Below are 26594 nucleotides of genomic sequence, written 5' to 3'. Positions count from 1 at the left end.
TTTAAATAATAATTTTGATACTTTTTACTTTTTATAGTTGTTCGTGTTAAATTAAGAATAACAGCTTTATTATAACAATATTTCAAATAGAATTAATGCATTTATCGATTGAAAATGGGTAAAAAAAAAAGATAAAATAAACGTGGTTCTTAACACCTGTATAGAACTGTCTTTTAACAGCAAATCTGATATAATAAGTTCTGTATTTATGGTAATTACTAGAGTCAATTGAGTTTATATTTGCATTATTTAAATGCGTTTACCTAACTCTGGATACGAATCATTTTTAAACGTTTTAGAGATACTGGTATGCTTAAAATGTAATGATTTTTACGACAATTAGCTATTTTTAAAATTAAAACCTCTTGTTTTGGTGTATAATGTTTTAATAGTTAATACATTTTTATATACGATAAATACTAATAATATTGAACAGTAACATGAACATGGTCTATTAATATATATATATTTGCACTGGGAAAACATTATTCTATCAAAAAATTATTATGCAATGTAAATAATGTATATTGTATAAAGAAAATAATTTTAACATTGCCAATGTAGATTATATTACTATATTTTGTAGTTTATTATTTTTTTATATTAAATTCAATTAAACATAACTAAATATTAATAGAATTTGGCTATTACTGTATTAATAAGGTTCTATCTGTACATTTTCGTCATCAAAATACAAAAAATAATAAACATGAATCTTTATTATTATGATATTCAGAATTTTAAATCATTAGTTGGATATTTATAAAAATCTTACATTCTACATTAATTGATTACTTATTTATATTATTAAATAGTTAATCAAATCGGGCGTTGAACATCAAGCTAACCATCAATTAATCGCTATGTACACAACATTTTTATAGCTATAAACGATGATTAAAAACTAAATAAATAGTAAGAAAATTAAATATTCATAAGATATTACATTGACAATGTTCAATAATAAGAAAAAATATATATTTTTTTATATTTCAGTAACGAACAGAAATCTAATCAAAAAACAAGTAAATTGTGACTCAAACTCAACTTGTGTACTTATTGTTGACGTCTACAATGGCTCTTCAAAAGTATACAAATGACAACTTTTGAAGTGTTTTAAAATTTTCAGCTTTTACATTGATTTTTTTTTTTAAGCGACATCTGTTTTACTATAAAGTTCTGTTAGGTATCTAGTTAGTCAACATTCGGTCATATATGGAAATATATAAATGAATTTGAGTAGGTTTATTACATGTGTTGTAGATTCTGGGTGAAAAAAATTCATTTATTGGTTTTTTATAATGATGTGCATGTTGTTTTTATTATTTTTGTAACCAAACACACTTTTAAAATATGAGAGTGAGTTTGGAAAATTGAGCTATTTGTATAGGAGGGGAGAGGGAGATAAAAGTACATAACCGTGATAATTATTGAGAAAAACAAATTATGAAAATATACAATAATAAATAATTATATACTCTGATTTCTATATTCTAATGATTTTTTTGTTGTTTTGTTTATTCAAAAAATAATATTCATAGAGACTTGAAATTGTACGTTACTGCATATATTATTATTTTCTAAACTTGCGAAATTTTTAAAAGTAATACAATTTAATTCAAGTTATTTTTATTCTAAATCTTTGATATCATTATACAGTGATACTCGTAGCAATTTAAATTTAACAACTCTATAATATTAATCTGACTAGGTACATCTGTCACAATATATATTGCATAATAAGCTTCTTGTTTTTTTAAAAATATTTATAGTTATTTAAAATATATTTGGTTGATTGGGTTGAAAATAATTATTATCATCTTACTAAACATAATAATAATTTATAAATATGTAGTACGTAATGCACAGATACATGTATAAAATGATAAATACTAACATTTTTGACGAACAATGATATTAAATAAAGAAAGTCTGAACAGTTATAAATTAGATATTTAAAAAAAATAAAATAATTCAATGCATTTATCAAATATTAATAATGAAATTAAATATTTTATTTAACTAAAAATATAAATTAAATGTCACGTTAAAATAAGAAACAATAATTACATTTCAGTTTTTTATTATTATTATATTTAAATTTATCTATCACTATTACTGAAATGTATTGTATGCAATGTTATTTTACAAATATCTCAATTTAAAATAAAAAACAATTTAACAAGATAAACTTTAAAGCATTGATTTTTTTTTCGTATCCGTCCCATATTTTTAAGAATATTTTTTTCAGATTCAGATATTTTTAATAACGATCAACCAACATTTTGACGTTTTACATTTGTTGCACTATAATTATTATTTGCATATAGTTGGTACACTAAATCATTATTTCTTAATCTGAGTTTCTTCCACTATCTGATCCGTTACTAATTTGTTATAAGCTGTACTGATATTTTTAGTTGATAATTTTATCACTAAATATATTTTACGGCAAGTATAACGAGTTAATGAAAAAATGAAAAATGAATTATTTCAAAAGGTTGCTCTTCTGTGTTATTTTAATACAAGCCAAGACAATTTTAGATTTAGTCGCAGTCGACTTTGGTAAACGATAAATGAGTGGTATATTACGTATGATGAAAATACTATTTTTTTTTTACTAATTTTAAATCTAACATAGTTTTTGTTTTTGAAAGAGTTATTGGTAATGTTATTATATAACTGGGAATATGCAAATTTAAAAATGCATTACATATAATATGTAGATTAGGTTCTTAGTTTTGGTACCTAGGAGTCAACCTAAAAGTTTTCGAGAAATAATTTATGGGTGTTCGTAATACTTTATTTAAAACAAAATTTATGAAGATTTTTTTCAATCAGTTATTTTATAATTTATTCCTTTTAATTTATATTTTTCCATCTGCCCACGCGGCCGTGCATTTCGTTGTCCGTACAAAATGCACGCGTGTTAAACTTGCCAACATTTAACGTATCCAAAATTTGTGAATAAATAATTATTTTGGTTTTCTGATTTGATGTATAAATGATATTTCTGACATACGACTTTACATACCTATCCTGCCCGCAGTTATTTGTTCAATTTTATTTATTAAACCATTTAATACATAATTGTTTTAAATTTATTTTTCGCTTGAGTGGCCGGTATCGGACAAAATATTATTTTAAAAGTATACTTCAAAGTTTCCATAGATTTTCTAATATTTCTTTGTAAACTAAATTATTCGTTTTTATGATCGGCGGCATAAATACACAAATTGTTTTCTGAGCTTACGCGAGAGCCAGCAACATAATAGTTATCCTCGTACACTTGGTTGCTCATTAAAATTACCACTCTTTTGTGGTTCAAACTTTGTTAAATTCGTTATTTATACTCGTCGTGCACAAACGACACGGCGTTCCTTTTATACCTTTATGTGAATATCCGATTATTTTAAAAATTAATAACTTGATTTTTAATTAACTTATAAACTCGGGAATGGGATTAAGTCCTTCTCCGTCTGAACGAATGCGCGATATTACATTGTTGTATGTCCGTTTTAGTGTACCTATCAGTTAACTGGAAAATCGTTAATTTTTTATATTAAATTAAAATTTTATTTTCCTGAACATATTATAGAGATACTGATATATTCATATTTTATCGCTCAATATTCCGTGAACAAGTGTTGGGTCTATAAAACTATGCTTAAAATCTAATCAACAGTGTATTCTTTCATTTAAAAAAAACACATGACGATCGGATGAGTTATTCTCGAGATCATTGACATCTAATATTTATAGATGTATTATTTAAGACATGTGCATTTCAAAATTTCCTGGAACCCAATTACAGCGACACCTACTGGCTCATATTTTTAATTTAAACCGTTCAGGGACTCACACGTATACAATAAAATGTCATCAAAATCAGTCCAGCCGTTCAGGAGGAGCTCAGTGCCACACATACATACAGAAGAATTATATATAAATATAGTTGTATTGATAACCTATAGATTATTAAATATCAACGAAAAGAAAATGATTTTATTGCAAGCAAAAAACTAATTTTATTTGTAATAATAGTTTTACTACCTAAAAAACCGTACAACACAACTAGTCACCTACCACGAAACTCCATTAACCCCCTCCCCCCCCAAAAAAAAATTCGTATTTTCCAGTTGTATATAATATACAATTGCTATTTAACTAACTCTGTGAGTAACAAGGTTTATTTTTTTTTATTATTATTATTCGATCGATAAAAATATATTAAAGTGAAAATATAACTATGTATATATAAAAACCAATTTATAGTTTAACTTATATTTTTCTTTCTATAATATAATGGTAAAATGTGGTTATTTTATTCATTAGAAGTTTAAGATTAAGTAGATAAATATTTTTTTCGATTTACAAAAAACCATTGAAATAAATCAAAGTTTTTTTAAATTAAATAATATTCAAAATATTTACCAATGTGAGTAATAAGACTGCGTAATATGAAACTTTATATTGTATTATTGAATTCATGAAATCGAATTAATTAAAAAAATATATAAATAAATTCATAGGGATACGTTAAACATACTATTAATACTTTGGCTTTAGGTTACATAAAATCGAAAATGATCAAATTACTTTTGATTTTAATTTTGGAGATTCAATGTCGTGTGTGATACAAAATAAATAACGATAATATGTATAGATAATTTCTCACTTGGAATTCGCAAACATTTTCGTCTGATAAATTGCTCAATTTAAAACTATCTGAAAATGATGTTCAGGATGTTAAAGGGAAACGCTTTTTTTTATAGCGTACCTAACTTAAATACTTTTACAAACTTTACGATGTTTAGATAACATTTTGTGACATACCTATATGTATATAACTATTTTCGGTATTTATTGTTAGAAATATCATATGTCTTGAAAATTTAACCAATTCTATGCAGTTAAACAACTTTTCGACAAATTATACCAAAACTTAATTTAATGCAAAATACTTCATTTGTATTATATATTTAAACAAATATTACTAAATAGTTTATACTTTTTATTGGTAATATTAGTTTTTTTTAATTGAGTCTAATTATATTAAATAAATTCTAAATACCATAAAATGATAGTACATAATACAATAGAATAAGATTTATTTTTATATTATTTTATATTTATATACGTACAAGTTTATAATAAATAATAATATAAGTCCTATATTTTTTCAAGTATTGCAATTATATAATAATATGCATTGTGATTTTTAATAAAAGTTTATGTCAACTGAAAAAAAAATTATTAAGACTGTACGGCTGTCCAGGATGCAGATGTTATAAAAACAGAATAATATTACGATTAAAAAAAAAAAATTAAGGATTAATATTAAAATGTAAAAAAAAATGTCTTGGTATAATGCATTTATAAGCAAATGTTTTTTTACTATCATAATATGTTTCTAAATAATATACATACTGTTTAAGGAATAACAAAATTATTATTATAATACAAACAATAGTATGGTACCCACAATTTTAATATTTTGTTTTTTTTTTTTTTTTTTGTATAAATCTCTTACAATTTCAAAAATTGTTCTCTGAACTAAAAATAAATATTTATAATGTTGATATGAATTTCAAATAAGAAAAAAATTATAACAACGAGTCTATAAATAATGTTATACAAATTGGTATTATCAAGGCGCACATTATGTAAACTTACCGTTTATGTAAAGGCCATTTTTCTAGGATATTGTTACCATGTGCGTATAATGACGTAAATTCACTTAAGTTTTGGATACGACTGAATTTAGATTAGGCACATGTTTAACGAAAAAAGTTTAAGGTGTAAAAAAAAAGAGCGATGATTACGTACAAGCATATCGTTGAAACAATGCCACGAATAGATGCCAAAGAATTTTCTCATCCACCAGTAAAGTATCTATAAAATGCAATCAGAACCACCTAACCTAACCGAATATCGTACGACCAGAGTACTGTTTTTGAATGGAAATACTATTAAGTTCACTGTACAATATCCAATACACAATATTATGTTTAAGTAGTTTTTTTTTATTTTACGTAATTTGTATAATTTTAACATTAAAAAGAAAATCTGGTTTTCTATAATTTTAGCATTATTTGCAGTGATCCAGTGAGTTAAATTTAATGTAAGTGAAGATCATTTTCATAGGTATTTTGCACCTAACGCATTTGTATCATATTAGCCATGTCAAAATTGTTAAATGTAATAAAAAAAAAACGAACAATGAAGTATATTTTTTAAAATGTATGATATTGATACCTGACTTATAGTAATCATTTTCAAACTTTAAAACGTACACTACCATATTTTTAAAAAGTTATTCCGTACAATATATATTTTTTATTACATAAGCCCCGAACAAAGATTTAAGCATATCATAATATTAACTCTATGTTAATTTATCAGTATAATATTTTGTGAAATAATAACAAATGCGTGAGTGAAATATTCACCATAATAATATAATATGTTTTTGTTGATCTAACTGTGTTCAATTAACTACGCATAGCGTGCACGTATTTTATATTTTTAACTAACCTTTAGTGAAATTGGAGTTAAAAATGTAATATGCATAAACATCATATTATAATTGACGGACCGTTGGGTACATTTTAAGTGTTATTAAAACTGAGAATTAGTAATTTTAACAAAGTAGTCATAATATAGTTATATAAAGAATACATAAAACCTATAATATTAAATATTGAACATATTATATTAGCTTAATAACTTGTGAATAACGAACTATTTATAATTGTTCAGTTTATTCGGGAGTAAACTATTTTCTTTGTTGTATAATTATGTGTAGCGTAGGTATATTGTTCTAAAGTTAATATTGATAATATTATGTTAAAACGGGCAACTCGTAAAACGTGGTGTGTTTTGTTGAAAACATTTTATAATTAAACCACGAAAGTGTTTTACTCCAACGTTGTCAGTTTTGATCATTGCAAAGTAAAAAGTTTCTCGGTTTTAAAGTCCCGAACCTTTGACTATCATATTGAAAGGCTTGTATAGCGAATGCATATTCGACTAATCAATTAAGTCACACGTTATCGAAAGAGTAGAAAATAATATAAAATATCGAATACAGATTTATAAAAACAATAGTATTATATCGATTACGTTGTGTGTATAAAATATTAATAAAAAATTTATATGTTAATAAATAACAATACTTTCATTTAGGTACATTTAACTGTATCTAAAAAAAACTTAGTAAAAATTTTTCATGAAAATGTTTATTTAGATATACATATATTTTTCCAGAAGATACATACTTGCAGATTATTTGCCGCGTATACTAAAATAAATTAATCGAAATGTAAAATAAATATTTAATTATATAAATTAAATAAATAACAGATACGTATTATTATTTATTTCGATACAAAAACACAATACCTATGGGTATATTATAAATATATAACTAATAAAATAATAGATTTCTTCTTATATAATTTTACTTTTGGACGAGCATTTAGTTAGTTATTTAGTAATGCTTCTTTATAAATTAACAGGAGCATTAATAATGATAATTCTACTGTAAAATGTCGAAGAAAAATAATTATGTTTAATTTATTGTTTTCAATATGGCTAACTAACTTTATTATTTATAAATTGAAAATCAAAGTAAGTATGAGATTAATATGACTAAAATTGTAAAAGTAAAAAAAACAATTGTATTATGATTAATAATAGTTTAATATATTATTTATTAACTCTATATACCATAATATAAAAAAAAAAAAACTATATAAAAATAAAAAATTGTTTAGATTAATTTGAAATAAAATAATGTTAAATCTAAATTTCCCCATAGTAAGTTTTTCTTAGTATATGCAGGAAAGCGAATAATAACTCCAGGTACTTAATTATTACTAAAATAGCAAGACGCATAATTAATCTCATTTAAATTTAATGCCCCCGCCTTAAGTGCCCCATTTAATGTAGTTGTCTATTCAAATTCAAAGTTATTACAAACCTTTATGGGTTAGATATACACAATATATTTTTATTGGTACCAAAAACATATTTGCTTGAAGTTTTATTTTTACAAAAAAAAAAAAAATGAAAAATTTTCGTATATACCGTGATGAAAGTGCAAACATAAAATAAAAAATAGGAAGAATATGACCGATTTACTTTTTATGGAGCATTACTTTTGACCTCTATAAGAACTTTTACTGAAATTGTTTTACCCATTTATTCCAAAATCGATAAATCGTAAATAGTTTTTGTTAGTCGTATATATGTTGCGTCTTGATCAGATTGAACTTATTTTGAAATAGGCTACAAGTGCTCGTCTTTAATATTTTGATCATCGTGATTAATTTTTTATAATTATTAGTTTTTACTTATATTTTTTTTTGTTTTTAAATTAAAACTTTCGCTGCTACTACTGCTATAGTTAGAGATTACAATAACTTAAAAATATTTAATAATAATTGATCACAAGCATTATTTTCAGTTAAGAGTAACAATAAATAGTTGTGTTACTGATTTTGGCGTGTAAGTAATATTTGACTGTGTTTAAAATGCGCGATATACTTAAGTACGATGTAATATAACAAATTTTGTTTAATAATTTTCCCTGAAAACGACTGTTCTTAAATTATAAATTGCATTTACGCACACAATTACAAATCGTTTTAACAATTCTAATATTCAACTAATATAAATAAGATTTTCACGGGTCAATAAGCTCTACCGTTGTATATCGAGAACTTGATAATATTCTTCGTCTATGAATGTCGAGAAATTAAAAATGACGCAGTTAACGTGTTGTGTCCCGACGGAATTTTTCGTACACGAGTTGTGTCCCAATGATAAAAGTGAGGTACACGAATTGTGTTCCAACTATTTTATGAAGTTCTACATAGTACATAAGTTGTGTGCTTACACAAGAATAAAATATGTATAAAATGTATAAAAACGGTATCTTTTAAATGTTTGCCTAATATGTAATATTATTAAAATTATATATGTAGTTATATTTACTTTTTATTTATACTAATTAGACGAAATCACATTGATTATTGTTAGATTAGGTTAATATTTTTACTATAATAATATAACGAACTTCTCATTTTTTGTGTACAATATAATATTATATAACATACCTTAAATATTGTAATAGACAAATTTCTCAATGTTAATTTATGAAAATTGTTTTATATACATTTTTGCCTGGTATGTAATATTAAAATTATTTGTGTAGTTTTTTTAATTTTTGTAAATATTAGTTAGACCAAACTTGAGTGTAATCCGAAAAAAACCGAGGGCACAATTTGTGTAATCTGAAAAAAAACTAAGGACGCAATTCAGTATTTGGGACACAACTCGTAGCCAAAAACGATACGCACGACCGTCTCTTCTCTTCGAAAGTCTCTTTCGTCGTTCAAAAATAAATCCGGGCCTTCGTTTTTTGCGACTGATTGGACATATTACGTACTCGAACACGAATATTCGAAGTAAACTATTAAATAAAACGGTGTGGCTTATCGTGACAACGCCACAGTGCATCTTATGAATGCAATAACTGATGAATAAACGTAAAGTCGATTTACACGATACGGTAACATAATTTCAACGCGTACGACGTTCAAGTTTCGAGCGACGGGAGGTATGCGTATATTATATTATATGTTTTCGTTTAACTCGTACGACTGAGGCGTATAAGAAAACATCGTCTCTGTGAAGCGAAATCGATAAAAAAAAAATCACCGACTACGTACATAATATAATATTATTATTGTTATTTAATTGTAAGTACATATTTCGTAAATATAATTTTCAATATCGTGAACAACAACGATAATAGTTATATTTACTATGGCGATATAAAGGGGTACGCGTATCAATTTGTCGGACGTAGCTGAGGGACGTCGCGATTACAATGGACCAGTCCCCCCACGTGCCGTACTCGGTTGTACACGCACTATACGGTACCCGCCGTACACAACGCACAAAGGGACGGACAAAAGTGTTATCTTCCGTTCGTATTGTAGAGCGTCGCGATTGTCCGTCGGATTCGATTTTTATTGTTGTCCGATCGAAGGCTTCGTCATTCCGTCAACGATAATGTACTTCATTTCACGGCTATTTCGCCGTACGGCGTGTGTGTGTGTGTGTGTGTGTGTGTGTGTGCGATGTACTACAATATTATAATCCGCCGAGTGTGTTATCACTTATGAACGAACGCGACCGAGCAACCGAGTGTGAGATTAGTGAGGTATTATCGTTGACCGGTCGGCAAACACACTCGTACACAATAATTATGCATCGTGTTGTATACATATATATATATATATATATAGGCAGAATAATAGTGCATAATATTGTCGTTACCCGCGTAGTAACGGTGTGTTCAATACACTGTGATGTATCGCGCATCACTCGGACTAAATTTCGCATACGGTTTGGTCGCTGCGGTGCACATTGCGAAGTATTTCCGATATTTATCGTACGCAATGCAATTACGTCATTATACTAATGGACGCGATTTGGAAACGACAAAGGTAGGCGATCGTGTGTAACGTCAGTCAACTCTGCCGTAATTCTGGCAATTCTGGTAGTGGCCCGTGTCCGACGACGGCTCGCGGTGTCACTGTGTCAAACTACTCCACGAAGTGGTACACCCGCCGTCAGATTCTATTCATAATATTCTATGTACATTGTATAGCCTCGGGCGTAGGAATTTACCACACCGAAACGTTATACCCAGGTACAAATAACCGGTGTTTATAACCTTGGTTAGTTTAAACATCGTTAATCCGACGTGGCCATCGAGTGAACGCGTTTTGTAAAATATGAGATAACGTATTTAAAAACTACACGGCTATTACAATTAATAATATGTATAATATAATAACCAAAATAATTGTTAAAATATATAGTACTTTAAGTATTTAAGCGTTATCATCGTAAGATAATTAGTATATGGTAAGTATAGACATTAATATCCATTGATGCTGCTAAAAATAATTCATAATATGAAAAAAAAATATATTTATTCGTTAATAATATAATGTGGGTACCACACAGGGGCGGATCCAGACCAAGATAACAAGGGGGGGGAGTGATTTTTAAAGTGCACACATTAATTTTGATAAAGAATTTATTTGGGTACATACATGTGTTAATTTCCACAGTCTCATACAGACAAAAAAAAAACATTTTTTATAATAATAGTAATAAAAAAATATATCACTATAACTTTGTTACCCTTGAAGTATAATTACGTCAAAAACTAAAATCGGGGATTTCAAACTACTTTTTTTGAGAGAGAACGGGAAGGGGGCGATCGCCCCGATCGCCCCCCCCCCCCTGGATCCGCCTCTGGTACCACTATTATAATAGTTCTATTATAGTTATAGACTTTTCTCATAAAATACAACGTAAACTACTAGGAAAGGGCTAATCGGAAAACTTTGTGTCGTCGACTAAATACCCAGGGTCTTAACAACTTGTTGATCTCATTAAAAAACCAACATACTAATATATGAGGCTATACGCGAACAAAACGTCTGCCGTTGACGACCATTATTGTTTCTTGGCAACTGTTCTCCGTCGCAAAGTCACTATGTTCCGTATTTTTCAATACTTAAATTTTACCCGGCTAAACGGTCGCTCTGTCACTGGCACTTGAGTAAAATTAAAGATCGATAGATTGTGGGTAACTAGGTCACTCATATTTTTTAGTGGCTTTGAAGTGACATGTTTACTAGACGCTTAGTTGATGTGATAACATTGTTCGAAATGTTCGAATACCTGTACTATATATACTATTATTATTTGATGGATCGACGAAGGATTCATCGAATGGTTTTGGCTGTTTCTCTACATGCGACCATTTATCGTGATATTATTTTGTTGAAAATATTGGAATTATTTCCACGAAGCCGTTCCTTTTGGCTAGAGATTGCAATATTTTTTTTCTTATTCTTTCAATAAATATAATAGTACATTAAATTAATCAAAATAATATATATCAGATTTATAAATTAAAAAAAAAATTAAAAAAAAAAAAACTTAAAATTGATTAGTTTAATTTACAGTTTTACTTAGATAAATTATTATTTATTACTGTTATTACCTTTTATTATTTGGTACATACACGTATTATAAGCGGCTATATATATAAAAGCAGATAAACTGTACTAAACTCATACAACATTCATATTAATTATATATTTATATTATGTATAGGTACCTACAAGGTACATAAGTAAAATTAAATTTAAAGTACGTATTGTCTTAGTTGATGATTAACTATTGAATGGTCTGAATGTTGTATTACACTTTATTAAATTGTTTATATGTGTTGTAATTATGTATGTATATAATATACTAATTATAGTCTTACTAAGTATCCTTAAAGTACTAATAAGTACCATACACATGATTTTATATTGATTAGGCAGATGAATAGTAGTTATACTCAATAAACCTAAGTATATCACTGAATATTTTACTGTTGAATATAAGTAATACTTTTGGGACTTATGCATAAATTCGTTTTAAAGTACTCGTATTAGTTGTAAATTGTTATATGGAATTGTATTGAAATCATCTACTTACATTCTCTAAAATGTATATAAAAATGTACACTGTAGATAATATAATATATTACCTATATAAAAACTTTTAAATGTATTGATATTTATTTATACTTTTTAAATATTAATTTATTTTCATACTTATTAGTATTCATATTAATATTGTTAATTTATGTAGATAATTTAAATAACAATATTTATATTATTATTATTATTATGGCTAAACCAATTTTTCCTTAGATCATTGTATGGATGTATATCTTCTGATGGGACATGGACCAATTGCGCTCCTTATATTTTAGGATTAGTATGTAAATTGAATTTGTATAACATGTCATACTAAAATGCATGAAAATCAAAACTTATTTACTGATCAACTGATTGTTGGTTAAAATTATCGGGTATAATATATTTTCTAACCGTATCGGGAATTTTATGAAATGAATCATGACGTAAATTAACTAGTATTTAATTTTGAATAATTGACAATAAAAAACATAACTTGTAAAATGCAAAAATAATTATTTATTTATATTATAATATTATGTATTATTAATACTCATAAAAAAATTATAGTGTTTTCATTTATTATGTAATAATTTTAACTAACTAATACATTTTCTTAGATATTGTAAAATATTTTGAGCGCAATTGGTATATAAAAAAGTAATTTTAGACGCAATTGGTAAATTGCCTAACTGATAACTAAACACTCATTATCAGCTTTCAACTTTTACTTTTTATTATCACGAAAACGCCAGACATGTAGTACCGGAGTGCTATATCTAAGGGTACGTCCAAACTTATTTTCGCCCAGACATGGTTGATACTCGAAATTAGGTGCCGAGGAGTAAAAAGGAGTAATTTTGACACCCACGTCAAGATGTATCATAGGTTATACATTAGCTGTGCTAGCTTTACACGAGAATTTTTTTTTACGCGGAAAATAATATAAATAGTAAAACGTATTTAGTAAGCACACACCTAAACTTTTATTTTGGATAACAAATTATTTGTGAAATACAAATTTTAAAACTCAATAATTACTTTCTCAAATATTGACGAATGATGAGTATCTTATCTTTACACTAAATAGTTGTATTATATCTTATTCATATAATCATAATAATAAATATATAATTTATAACTATACAATTTAAATATTTGATTTAAACTAAGTTGAATGCAATCTAAACATAACAATGTGTTATAAGGTAATATATTTCCAATAATACATTTTACCGATAAATAAGTTTTACATTTGTGTTTGACTTAATAATGAAAAATTGTCATCTGATAAATTAAAAAACTTTTTTTATAAATAACTACAACAATATAATATTACAGAGAGGATACAGGAACTCGTTTTCGAGTATTAATTTTACGTCGCTCATATTGATGCATGTCAATGTAATATATTATACTATCAAAAGGAAGTTAATGTAAATCATTGAGTTTAGAATATAGTTTTAAAATATTTTTGGCATCAGTAGCATTTAATATTTATATTTTGAATAAGTATTCTCAAAACTAGTTTTAATTTACGAAAAAAAAAAACAAATCAACCAATATAAACTAGTTAAATATAATTTACTGAATTTACAGTTGTAAATGTTTGTATCCCACAAATTACCTTTTATCAATATATATCATACGAATAGCGAAATAGACCATTTCCATTACTCATATATTATTTGATGTGTGTACTCGTATAATATGATAGTTATTTGATTCTTGTCACTTTACCGACGATACTCGGGGAAGTGCAGGTGAATAACGAATACCCAATAGGTATCGAATAGTAGTACAAATTATGCGTTTGTTCCAACTACATGGTGTTAATTTCATTGCATATATTCATAAAATACATGAGTCGTGGAAACCCGAGTTTAATATGAGCATTAATACCTAACTATTTCATTTAAATAATTATTCGTAAATTGATTTTGAAAAATATGCTGCTCATAAAACATTTTATCATTCAACAGTACATACAATACTGTGGGGCATTGATATAAAATAATTCTAAAGCTTTCAATTTTAGTTTTCTAAAAATTAAAAAATATTTTATGCCAAAAGTCTTTGGCTAAACAAATGGATTGTGTAATGACAACCAAGTGTATCTACATCAATAATAATGTATATGTATGTATAATATTTATTCATTGTTGTGGTACCAATCATTGTATTCTCCAGGAAAATCCATTTGCAACCACATGAAATATTACTATGAATTGAACTCCCCTATGATTACGCAATATTATACACTTGTATACGTCATAATAGTGTACATATGCTTAATAATAGATAGTTTTAACATAAACTCCCACGACCGAAACTCATTTTGAAAAATCTTCATTGAAAGGTAACTAATTTTGGAGTGTACGTACCTAAACAATGACTATCCTAACTTAGTTGTGGTTTATCTGTCCTATTTTCGTTGACTAGTCAAACAATGATGAATCGAAGTTTATATTTCCTTTATACTTAGATGTGTGCGCTGCGCCTTTCCACTTTACACTTAACTCTCAAGTTTAGTAATTTAGTCAAATATACATTAATCATAACTAATTCTTATCCATCTAACAAAACAATTTTTTTATAACAATTAAGTTTACATAAAACTGGTCGTCGCTTTATTTTTTACAAACTGATTTATAGTTTTTATTGTTACATTCAATAAAGAACTAAAAAATTAAATCTATAATGTAAAATATGTAGTGAGTACCTATATAATATTATACTAAATTAACTACATTTTAAGGAATAGTGTAGATACTTACTTTATTATTTAAATATAAAATTTAACTATTCTTAATTGTATATAATATACTTAATGATTAATATTAAATTAAACTCAAGATCATATTTTAAAATTTTAAAATGTATATTGTGTTCTAATTTGACTATATGTACCTCTAAAAATATATAAAATAAATACGTTTAAATCTAATAATAGACAATCTAACTTAACAAAGAGATACTACATAGAATATGTCTAAACATTTTTCGAAATTAAATGGTCTACCTTAGAGTCATTGACCCATGCGAACGCTATTGGCCTTAATGCATCTATGTGTAACATTCTACTGGGCGTCTACAAGCATTTTTGAAATGTACACTTACTAATGGCAGTAGAGTAGACACATATTGTAATTTGCCAATTTTTTCCCATAACTCGTCGTGTGATTCTGGGGAAAATAAACTGTGTGTACAATTGATATTTCTAAAAATAATAACACTGTAAACAATACAATAAAATTGTACATTTTTGAAAATTAAATTTAAGTATAATCGTATAGACGATAACGACACTTTATTAGAAAAGTTATTGTATTTAATATTGAATGGTAAATGGAAACGAACGTCCGTCATTTTAACATTATATTGAAATTATTATTGGATATTAGCTAGGTACCTATTGAAACATACGCATATTATTTTTTAGATACCTATTTATTTACCATATAATATATGTATACTAGGCGTCTAGGCGTCTGAGATACCTTTTGAAGATAGCACTTTAAACATAAATACTTTAAAATTTGAAATGAATTTTATATTCAATTTGTTTTCGCATACCTTTCAGTTAAAGTAACGTGAATATGATACATTTAATATTATTATAAAAAAAAAAAAAAATTCAGAATGTTTTAAGTTGAGAATAATTATCTATCAATTATTTTAAAATAAATAACAATGGAATTTAATCATTTATTTAAAAAATAATTGAACTATCTTCAACAATTTTGATTAATATTTCTGGAATACAATTTAAAACGTACGCGTCCAAAGTTGATCAACGTTATTGCACGAAATATCTATTAGGTACCGACATTATAAACTAATAATATAACATGATTACTTTAGTTCACCATCGTTTATATCAATATAAAATATTCTGTATTTATTTACAAATAGACAGAGATAATTATAATACTTGTGGAATACAAGTTACTCGGTTTTCAAATTCTAACTGACCCAAATACCATATGTTTACATTCACATGGATCAGACTCGAGCATAATACATTTACAGCCCTTGCCAATCATCTCAATCTAAATGTTCCCTCTAATATTCATTGCCATCCCTTGGGCAGTAAGTTATGGAACTAAAACCACGTACTACTTAAATGCCCGATACATCAAACCATATGTTCTTCATATGACGTGCTTATACAAAGTATACCCCAAAGTGTAAAATATTCAATATGATATTAAACTGTTTCCTCGCCACGGATGTTACTAGCTATAACGAATGATAATTTATTTTATTATTTAGTTTTTGTAATCCAATTCTAACATTTTTTTTTTTCATTATTAAAATTAAATAATCAAATTAATACCATTATTTATTATCATTGAAAAATTAAGTATAATTTAATACAGCACATGCTATGTTTATATTACGAAAATTATTATGTCTTGTTTTAATAAGTACCTAAGTAGGTGGGTATTATAATATAATTTGTGTATTAAAATTTTTATCTCTACTTATCAATGTAATTAAACACCTATAAAATAAATTTCAACAAGTACATTCAATTATAATGATAACAACATATTAATTTAATGGAAAGTTCCTACTTTTATTATAACCATTATTTTAATTACTCAATGAAATAATAATGCATAATAATCAACAAGATATTATTCAAATTAAACCTATTTAGTGTTTAAATGTATTAGACTGTTATTTGAATAGTTCCAATGGTTAATATATATCTCCCCATACTATTTTAGGAATAAACAATGGAATTAAAAATATAATATATAAATAATACAATTTAGGTAATAACAACGTGAAAAATTAAAATGAATTACAATAGTTTAATGTTTCTAATTGATTTGATAGGTAGTTATTATTGTATATTATAAATAATGGAATAACCACATTTTATTATTGTTGTTTTTATAACGGTCTTGGTTGCACACGTTAAAAATATTTTTATTTTGTTTACTTCACGAAGGTACCTACTGCAGGTATAACCGATATTAGTTTTGTGAAATATAAATAGTTCTTTTTTTATGTTGATATTGCGATCATTTTAAGTAACGATTACATGTCCTACTTAAGAAACAAATTTACCGAGTTGCAAAAATTAAAATATTTTACAAAAAAAATAATAATATAAAGTGTAAAAAAATATGTTAATATCCCATTTTTATCAAGGAATCTATCATAGCGTATATCGAAAGAAAATCAAGTATTGATGAATAAAGTAAAAATAATCAACTCAAATTATTTATCTAAATACTAAATATTATAATATACAAGTATTATACTTACTACAAGTTAGTAGTATTATACTACTTGACTATATTGTTCTTATTCAATAATTTAAAATATTTTATTTTTAATTATAATGATTATTATGATTATTTTTTTTTTAGATGAATGATGTTTTTATGTTTTTCAATGCTATGTGTTTCTTCTGTCATTCGCCGTCTTTTGGGGCAGATATTTTTTTTTTATATTTAACTTTATGGTTGGTTGGTTTATGATAAAAAATGTAATCTAGTTGGTACACTTTGTAGGAGGGTGTCATAAATTAAAGGTACAATTTATTGTAAAAAGAAAAATGAGGGTAAGCATGCTTGGTGAACCAATCCGTATAAATATTTGAAATTTTAATTTTTTTTTTTTATCGATTTTATAAATATAACGCAAATTATCATACTTAACAAATGTTTTTAGGAATTCGATAAAAATGCGAACATTTTAAAATCATTTTTTAGTTAAAAATGTATAGAATTTTTAATATTTAACCCTGCGATTTTAACATTTTGTACAAGATAGGTATGTACTTCATAAATTGTAAATATATAGTTGAGCATAATTTCACAAATATTTTATAACTGCAGTTTGTATGTAGGTGTTTTAAATTAGCACCAAATTGTTTTATTTCATTTCATATATTATATTGTATAATATTATCTAAATGTTGACTCTTTTCAATCTATTTTTTTAGTCTTTTCTATAAATATCGATAAAAATATTAAAAATAATTAAGCACGTTTTTATATATATGTGCATTTGAAATTCATATTTTGAAAATTGTTTAAATAATTTTGCAGTTTTCAATTTTTTAGATTTTAAATTTTATTAATAAGGATTTAAAATGCAATTAAAAATTATTTATAAATAGTTCATTTTGCAACCAAAAAGTTTAAGCAATATATAAACACATTTTTTTTCTTTATATATTATTTTAGTTTAAATGTGAAAAAAATTAGATATTTAAACAAAGAATAATGATTTTAGTAATTTTATTGTAATTTAAAATATGATTCGTAGATAAATGAAACTTTTAACGTATTTTAATATATTGTTTTTAAATGCAATGTTTTTGGCAAATATTAATTCAACTTATCATATTACTAACAATAAAATAAATTACTACAATAGAAATAGAAATATATCATAAAATGTACTTAATAATATATGCTGACAAGTTCATCTTCACTCAAAATCATTTTCATAAGCAATGATTTATCATTGAATTATAATTAAATACATTCATAACAGTAACCAGTCGGCCCCTCATGCACAACAGATTGGTATATATTTTCTTCTTTATTCGGTTTACATTTTTCTATCAAAATTGTATATATATTATATAATATATATATATTTATGTGTGTAATTCAAAAACAACAAATAAAATTTATACATTTTGTATTAATTAAAATTCGTTAGATATATACATACGCAATATATAATTTATATATAAATAAACAATATATTCCTCTAAGCCTAAGTATATGTTGAAGTTAAAAGTACTCAATCGAATTGTATAATATGAAAAATACAAAAAAAAAGAGAAATAAGTTTCCAATGAAATATATAATTACATGTAAATCAATTGACGATTCACAAAAAAAAAAATAATAATAATAATTAGATACGTTTATACGTTTATATGGTTTTCTTTTCTATTCATTCTCTATTATTTTATTATTATTTTATAATTATTTTTTATTTAATAAAATATTATTAAACAACATTATAGAAAATGGATTTTTATTATAATGCTCGTTTTTTTTCTTGTATTATTAAAAATTGTACACATATAAAATTAAATGTATAATATAATATTATACTACTTACAGAGTAATACAAAATTAATAAACATAGTATTATAATAATAATATTATAAGCATTATTCAATTTAAGATTTTATAAAGCTTTTAAAACAACTACATAGAACATTATTATACTGTTTAAATAAATATAAAAAAAAAATCAACATCATTGTAAACCAATAACTTCCGCCTGCTCAGACTCTAAAAACATTATTTTCTGAGTTAATGATTTTGTTTAACGCAAAGGGCTGCGATGCGTGTGTATTCAACCTGAATGATAGGCACGTGTTTCGTTTTTGGCCCTCACTCAAAAAGTCTGTTCATGCGTATTATTTGAAACTAATAACGTTTTCTCTGAAAATTGTTTTGTTGGTCCCAGATGACATAAATCAGCAAAACATACGACACGCGTTCACGGTGTATTTTTCATAAATTTAATTTCTAAATTAATCTTTAAACAATTTAAATATTTCGTATAGACCGTATAGAGTTTACAATTAACAATATTCTTAAATTGTATTACATAGTATTTTTTTTTATTTTTTAATGAGATAATTGTGATTGGGATTTCAATCAACTTTATTGTGCATTTAACAAAAATAGAATATTACAGTATTACATTGTAACTAACAAATGTATACCTATTTGGCGTTTTCCCTCAGTATTTCATATATTATTTGTAACGTAACTTAAACTATAAATCATTTTGATACAATTTGAACAACATTAAACAATTTATTGAACGATTATTTAATAAAATATAGCTAATACGAAATTGTAAAATAATTTGTGGTATTCATTATTGACTATTACTTTAAAATAGAAAAATGAAAAATGTAATATATCAAAACGAAATGGATATTTTTTGATTCAGAACTTGGATGACAAGTCTATTTGAATTAGCTTCCTATAAGAAATATTTAAAAAAACATGACTCGCGAGTGTTTGTAACTGTATGTAGAATATTAAAATTTAAAAGTAATGTGTAGTGTATTGAATATAAATTTACGGCTGTGTGATTGTGCGCTTAAAAATTAAAATATTCTGTATAGTGTTGGTATTAGTATTAAATATTGATATGTATACGATATTAAATATTTGAATACAACCAACAACATACTGAATTTAATAATTGTTGAAAATCGTATCTCATGAATTAATTTTAAGAGTTTCGCGAAACTGCAGATACCTTCCATAAACACTGTCGTGCACTATGATCTAATTTTAGAATCGTTTTGAATAATTATTACAGGTTTTTAATATATAATTAATTTTAACATGCTAATAACACGTTCCGAGGTGAAACGAGTACCATCATGAAGTGTTTGTGTCTAACATGCTAATACATATTTTCTTGTTAATTCATTGTATGAGTTACAATACTCTCTTTCCGAGAACGTCGCCAATGTTTGTACATGTGTTTGCTTATGTACTGAGTATATTTTGTGGCCTGTACCAAGAATACAGTGAACTCAGTATCTACACTTAATAGTGAATAAAGTGTATAGTAAATATAATACTGAACATAATTTCTAATATCATTTTTTATACAAGTATTTTCGATTAAAAATGAAAGATACTTGAAATTATAATGATGATCTTTTGATTCATTCATTTGAAATAATAATAAAAAAAATATTATTTAGGTATTATATAAATTTTAAATTAAAAATATATTACACCATCTCTAAATGATAATTTAACAACACAAATCGCAAGTAATGGATTTGTAACTTATACATATTATAATACCTATTAAAAATAAACAAGATGATTATTTGCGTGTTATAAGTTCGATTACATAAATCTTCCCCCCCCCCGTAAGATCTTTGCTCTGAATCTGTCCTTGAATACAGTTATCGCGTAATATCAATATATAATATTGTAACTTTATTTTATTTTATTTTTAACAAATTATTATGGGTTATTAATTTCGGCGAAAGCCTTAAAACTATGTGAATTTAATTAATTTAAATTATACAAAACAAAATATTGTACAGCAAACGTTTAAAAAAACTTCGTGTTCTTAAAATGATTTGAACTGTGAACAATAAAAATTATTCACGTTAAACTGTGTATCAATAAGTTATTCAATTTTCGGAACTTTCGTAAATGCAGTTTAACAACTTGAGATTTCATTTATTATAAATAAAATAATCTTTTATATATTTTGTTGTGCATAAAAAAAAATCAATACGTTTAGTATCATCAATACCTATATTATATACATAATAATATATGTATGGGTATAGTTCTTTGTTGTATTCAATCGTTTAAATGTGTAAAATAAATCATTATTTTTACGTTATCCTTATAAAAATACATAAGTGTTTTATTCAAAAATATAATTTCGCGAGGAAATACTCATGTTTAGCATAAATCAGAGCTGGATATCAAATCGAAAACGGATTACTGAAAAAGCTTTGATGGTGAACTTTGATATATGCATACTAGTATTGAAATTATTTTCCATTAAGTTTTCTGTACACGAAGAATAGACTTACACATAAACCTATATTGGGCTTTATTTTGTGTGTGTGTGTGTTTTTTTTTATTGGAAAATATAATTTATATATGAATACATAAATACGAATCCATACAATATGTTATAGCCAAATCAATGAAATAAAATATTTTGATTTTATAATATAATGTCAGCTGTACTTACAGTTAAATAATAATAAAATATTTATTGTATGTTTAAATTATGTTTCTAGTTCCTCTATTTTCAAAATAGTTGTTGAAATACAAAACAGTGTAACATCATACGTGTATAATTCGTGTGATTATAAGTAATTAAATAAAGTCTGGAATATTTTCCGGAATTTATTAGTAATTTATATATAATTATGTATACATTCGTTGAATTAATTAAATTGTCTATAAAATGTAAAGAATATTATAGGGTTTCGACTTTTATGGGTGTCAATTATTTTAAAGGTGTAAAAAGTAAATAAAATAGATATTTAAAATGGTTTATTCAATTTTTAAAAATTTGATGAAAGCTATAAGTAACCCAAATAACTTGTAAGTTACAATTTCAAATTTCTATGGCATTGTAAAGTTCATTTTATTATTCTCATAACATATATAGCTAATAGTATAGCCACAGGGCCTGTTTTTCAGAAAAGCCCTTTAATGGTTTCGAAGCAATCAGTAACTTAATTTTAAAATGAACGATTGTATTGGCTATTTACACAATATAACAATTTTCCAATATCTCAACACTATGGCAAAGAATTTTAATTGTAATATTTATTAAAAGTATTTATATTTCAATTTTTAATTTATGTCTATTAAATACATAAAAGTAAGTACTAGAAACAAAATTTAATTTTTCATGCCAATTTAAGTATTTTTTAGTTAATAATAATCAGAATATAATATAAATGATATAATACTTTACTATTTCCTACCCAATTATAATTCTATTATTTTTCTATTTTCTATTAAAAATATTATAGTAACGACGTAATGTTAAATATATACCTTAAATAAATAATTTTACTTAATAAATCAAATTATAGTTTATTAAAATTATATTGAATATTTAAAAATGTATAATTATCTAAAATTTAATTTAATTATGTGTGTGATTTTATTCTAATTATTTAGAACTATTTTCGTTCTCAAATACACATGTAATAGCATATTGCTTTAGAACGGTAAAAAGGGCGTTGTCTTACTTATTTCTTAAAAGATAAATTACACACCCACAGCGATAATACTAGAAGTCAAATAGTTTATATTTTACTAATTATTTTTATTTTAAGCAATATAGTTGAACTTAAATAATTATATTAATTTTTAATAAGTCAATAAATATTATACGAAATTATATTTTGAAATGTACTTCAGTATGAAAAATATAACAATTTTGACGAAAAATAAAACCCCCGGAGATGTAACATTTATGTTACTATCAGTTTTTGTTGTAATAACGTTTTGGTATTCTATGAAGGAAATGGATGTAGTTTTTTATATCCTTAAGTACCTACCAATTTTTGTTTCTTCGTAGGAATTTTGATATGAAAATTGTTGAAAAATAAAAATATATATCAAGTGATAAATTTTTATAAAAAAAATATCGATTGAAATTCAAAACTGTAAAACTCTTATTTTATCATTTGTTTATAGTTAGATTACACGCATGTATAAATAAATCTCGTAAAATTAATAATAAATTTGATCGTTCATCGATATTATTTATTTATAGACAAATTTGAAATAAATACCATATGAAAATTGTATACAGTAAATAAATTATTATTTTAAAACAATTAAAAATGTACATTTTTAATCTATTCACTAGTTCACTGCATTTGATTTTTAAGTCAAAATTATATGCAACCAAAATATGTAATATGTGAAAATCAATTTTGTTTTTAACATATAAGTTAAATTAAATATACATATTTATCCTAGGTAATTATTTTTTTTAATCCTGGCACAAAATGCTTTTTACTAAAAAAAGGTTACATCAAATTATGTAATACTGTATATCACTAATAGATATTACCCATACATATATAATATAGGCAGTATACATAACATCAATTAGGTTTGTTCTTAAACAATAATCAAACAATTATAGATTGAAAATATGATATATTATAAATAAAAAAAACAAAACAGAACAAAAAAATAATTTATACTCATATCTGGTTAATAAATCATCAAAAATGTTTCATCGTCACGCACTGTCTGTGTAAATGCATAAATAGTAATACGTACCAACGTGCATTACATTAGTAACAATACATTTGATTATATAATGGTTTCCATGCATAATGTAGGTAGATTTCTGTAAGCCCTTTCTAAATACATATATCCAAAAAGTAAAAATATGATGATGAAATGAACAAAATTATTAAATCGGTGTTAATTTTATTTTTAAATGCTCATAATCGTACTAAAGACTACGTAGAAATTTGGAATTTTCACCAAATATTTATATTAGTGTATTTAGAACATGAGATAATTTTCAAAATATTTTAGCTTGTTTTATGCTATTTATATACCTTTGGAATTGTTGAAATTTTTCAGATTTTTTTTTCGATTTTGTACAAAAAAATGTAATTCGTGACTAAAAAAGCTCGATTATAAATACGAAATTGTTCATACATTTTAAACGAAAATTAAAAAGTTACGCGTAATGTTGTGTTCATTTTTCATGCGCGATTGAAGGTTTATGGCATATTCAAATCGTCAAAATGTAACGATTTATACTTAAATTATTATTATTATTTTGTTAATTAAAAAAAAATGTATTAATCGTAGTTGCACGTATCACTAAAATTATTATTTTATAAATTATGTTTCAAGTACGAGTAACCTCGGATAACGACCGATTTTTATACAGTCTGGCCAAATCACGGCCCTCAATTAAATTGGTTTTTTCTTTAGTTTTAAGTTATATAACCTACATGAACATTGGACGTATTTATATTGTTATATTGTACGTTTTACTGACTTATGAGTTATGACTTAAGTTGTTAACAATAATATTACAAAAATTATTATTAAGCATATATATTTATATATAATGTATTTGATTTATTTTTGGAAAAAATTAGTTCAACTTACTGTATTACTAAAAAAAAAATAATAATAATAACCTATGAAGTTATAACTTAACTAATATATAAATATATTCATAGCAATATAGGCTGACTAACCGTTTTCATTCAGAAGCTTTTATGGTATGCAACGATTTATAATTATATTAAAATTTAACTCATCCAGTGACCTACATAATAACCGCGTACACTGGGCACCTAACATATAGCTAATATAGCTACTTCCTCGGTTTATTATTATTATATAAGTTTCCTATTAAGATGGGATACGGTTATATACCTATACAATTATATCTTTTATTATTGAAATAATATACGAGTTCGAAATTTCCAACAATATGTTTATTTATTTATTTATTTGTGTTAGTAAAATATATATTTGCTAATAACCTATAGTATTTTAATTATGTATTTAAAATAAAAATTCAAAAGTAAATATAAAATATAAAAAGTTATGTGCTTATTATTGTATTTTAATAAACCTAAATAAAACTAAACTATAGGTCTTGCTGATAAATACAGGCCCATTGGCCATTGATAAGACTTATCATATAGCTACTATAAATTTTATTTAATTAGTTATATTATATACATCAGTTGTGCGTATATTTATTCCGATTAGAGTATATTTATAGGAACTAGTAAGTAAATTGATTATCATAATTTTTTTGTATTTATGATTTCCACACGTGTTATATATTTTTCTAGCTAATTTTAGTTTTTAAAATCAATACAACCTAACATAATGAAGCGACATGTATAATATACACGTGAGAATAAATATAGGTAAGCAATTACTATTCAGCTTTAGGGAAAGCTGAATAGAGCACCAGCACATACAGTACATGGGCGGAGTTATTACAATTTATCGACAAACGGCCCGAATGTATGAATAATTTAAGTATAATAGTATATTATGTATACATATAAATATATTATATATAATATTTATATATATATAAATAGATGAATAGATAGGGAAATATAAATATAATATTACATTATACGAATGATTTAGCCACGTTCATTATGTAAAGATGGAAATTAATGAGTAAATATGATACAAAATATAATTTGCCATTAGTTATTATACACGTACAATGTGGGGGATTTATTATAATTGTCTCAGACGTTTTCTTGAGCGTGTAGGACGCGTTGGCGCGTATCGTGTTTAGGCTAAGAAATAATGCCGAAACATAACGTGCATTTTAATAAACATACTTACCTCGTAGACCATAAATTTGAAGTGTAACAGTATGGTCGTATAGATGAATAGTTATATTGATTTCCTTTTTCAGGTCGTTTGGGAATTATTTATACGAGCTTATCGACGATCGGACGTCAAGGGGTGTGCTCGGAAAAATACCACT

At 25.0% G+C, this 26594-nt stretch overlaps 1 protein-coding gene across 9 annotated transcripts in view; it reads right to left on the bottom strand.

Annotated features, from left to right (window-relative positions):
- LOC132918660 (potassium channel subfamily T member 2) overlaps positions 1 to 26594 on the bottom strand; it is a 157732-nt gene that overhangs the window by 112502 nt on the left and 18636 nt on the right. Inside the window, exon 2 of one of the 9 annotated variants that reach the window (XM_060980058.1) lies at positions 15687 to 15786. The exons of 6 other annotated variants lie outside the window; for them this stretch is intronic. The gene's annotated coding sequence lies outside the window, so the exon portion shown is untranslated. Of the gene's footprint in view, positions 1 to 5676; positions 5693 to 15686; positions 15787 to 26594 lie in introns of those variants that run through there. 2 more of the 9 variants (XM_060980057.1, XM_060980060.1) reach the window with 2 other exon arrangements.

This window comes from Rhopalosiphum padi, chromosome 1 (genome assembly GCF_020882245.1).
Source record: "Rhopalosiphum padi isolate XX-2018 chromosome 1, ASM2088224v1, whole genome shotgun sequence".
Taxonomy (NCBI): Eukaryota; Metazoa; Arthropoda; class Insecta; order Hemiptera; family Aphididae; genus Rhopalosiphum; species Rhopalosiphum padi.
The sequence above is the reverse complement of the archived record's forward strand: the minus strand, read 5'-3'. Positions and strand labels throughout refer to the sequence as shown.